The 2,388-nt window shown below is 36.5% G+C and overlaps 1 pseudogene; it reads right to left on the bottom strand.

Annotated features, from left to right (window-relative positions):
- LOC102863065 overlaps positions 1 to 405 on the bottom strand; it is a 3,805-nt pseudogene extending 3,400 nt beyond the window's left edge.
- Between the last annotated feature and the right edge of the window lie 1,983 nt (positions 406 to 2,388).

Below are 2,388 nucleotides of genomic sequence, written 5' to 3'. Positions count from 1 at the left end.
CTTTTCTATGCAAGTATCTCAGATTGCTTTCATCCATATATACTACATAATCAAATGTAGCAAAATCTTCTTTGGTACAACCTTCCAGGCAATGTGATTCATATGAATACCATGCTTCTTCATGCAATTCTGCTCTTGATGATTAGGAGGGTTTCCTATTTCATAAGTAGATGTTGCTGTACTCTCTATCCTCCACTTATCTGAAAGGTTTTGATCAGTGACAAGTTTCCTGAAAATTGCTTCTGCAATGGGTGATCTATAAATGTTCCCTTCTCAATCTGTATGCAGAATAGATCATTCAGGTGAATTGACTTTATGAGGAGGAATGTGGCATCAGGCCTGAAGGAAGATTCATCAACAACCCAGACATACAAACAGCATGAACTTCTGTGCCTTTTCTGCCATCTTCACACACTTGCAGAGATTAAAAAAAAAAGACATTTATTTTATTAATCATGCTTCTTGGATATCTTTGCAAGAGATTATTTTTCTAAAAATACTCACTTCCTATGAATGTATGGCCTCTAATATCAATGACAGCACAAGCATGCTTTCAGGGGTAGCAGTCTCTGCTCTTTACCCTGTCTGGTTAAAATGGAAGGTGTGTTGACCTTAGAAGCTAGGTAAGTTTGAGAGTACTTTGAAAAATAACAAATGAGTGGGCGATAACCCTGTTCAACAGGGCTTTAGTGAACCAAGGGAAAAATGACAGTATCAGTCATACTGTGTACAGTGGCTTCAACACTCACCTATTCTAAGTATTGCACGTATAATCCTATTAATTATCGTCATATCTTTTCTTAGGACAGTATATATACAGAGTAAATTTTGTTATCAAGTATAGTCTGCCATAGTGCTGGGTGTACTGGCTAAATAATGAGGGTAGTTATTTTATCACACTTGAACTGCAATTTTGAGAGCTAGAAAGTAATGCTTTAAACTTAACTTGTATTACCATTATAGTGAGTATACTTTCATCTTTGTTTATTAAGAAAGACTTTTAGTGCTATTAATACTTATGATTCTACATTCTAAACAACATGGTCATAACATTCACTTTCAAATTTACAATTAAGAGATTTTGCTTTTAGAAGAATATATGTATAAAAGTTATTATTGACTCATTTTATATGACAGCATATTTAAATGACGTTGTAATTGATCTGTAAGCACAGTATTGGAAAAATGGTTAGAGTTGTTGTGTATGTTATTAGGTACCATTGAGTTGACAACCACTCATAGCAACCCGATGAACTACAGATCAGAACCACTCTGTCATGTCCAAGCCTATTGTTTCATTAACTATGTCTATTCATCTCCTTAAAAGTCTTTATCTATTCAAACGGCCTGTTCTTTCCCAAGTTTGATATCTATTAACAAAGATTGACCCTCTCCTAGCAACCTGTCCAAAGTTATATAAGATGAAGTTTCACTCTCCCAACTTATTCCACTATAACTTCATTTAACCTAACTGGTAACAAAAGAATACCCTTATTTCTAACCAAAGTCATATTCACCGGTGTATTGTCATTTTGGTGTGCCATCAAGTTGGAATTAATCCATTTCTGATCATCCAGTGGGGTTTCAAAGGAAGTAAATCACACGGGAAGAGGTTTCCCATCTTTCCTCCATAAAGCAGCCGGTGGATTAAAAATGTGTCCTTTGACATTGTAGTCTAGGCCACCAGAGCTTCAAATTTACAAATACAGGAATTACCATTTTGATGTGCTTTTTTTTTTGAAAGAAAAATTCCATTAATAAGACAAGGTGAAGGAAAAAGGATGGAGGGAAACACCTTATCTACCTATTTTTGGGCTTGTCAAAGATGTCTACATTTTCTGTAGGGTTAATAGGTTAATGAGAAATTTATGTGGACTGGAGCTGTCTTACTAGGCAAAAAGTCATCCTACCAGTCAAAGCAGCTGGACACTGAACTGAATTCCACTGAATGGCACTTAACAACAACAACAAAATTAGATAATTCTTCAGAGTCCAGAAAATTACGATGTTTAATTCACAGAAGCGCTTGCTGTGGAAGGTCAAGGACTGCAGCCTTCAATATGGATTGAAGCTCAACATCAAGAAAACAAAGTTTCTCACCACCAGGCCAATTGACAGCATCAATATGGATGGTGAAGAGATTGAGATAGTTAACAGTTTTAGTTTACTTGGCTTCACAGCCAACACTCTTGGTAACAGCAGCCAGGAAATCAGGGAATGAATTGCACTGGAAAAGTCAGCCATGAGAGACTTCTCAAGAGTACTGAAGTGCAATGACGTCAGGCTGTATACTAAGATGCACCTTATCCAGGCTATAGTCTTTGCAGTTACGTGCTATGCATCGGAGAGTTGGACAGTGAATAGGGATGATAGAAAGAGAATTGATGC

Source organism: Elephantulus edwardii, unplaced genomic scaffold (genome assembly GCF_000299155.1).
Source record: "Elephantulus edwardii isolate Elephantulus edwardi_28Jun2011 unplaced genomic scaffold, EleEdw1.0 scaffold00277, whole genome shotgun sequence".
NCBI classification, from domain to species: Eukaryota; Metazoa; Chordata; class Mammalia; order Macroscelidea; family Macroscelididae; genus Elephantulus; species Elephantulus edwardii.
The sequence above is the reverse complement of the archived record's forward strand: the minus strand, read 5'-3'. Positions and strand labels throughout refer to the sequence as shown.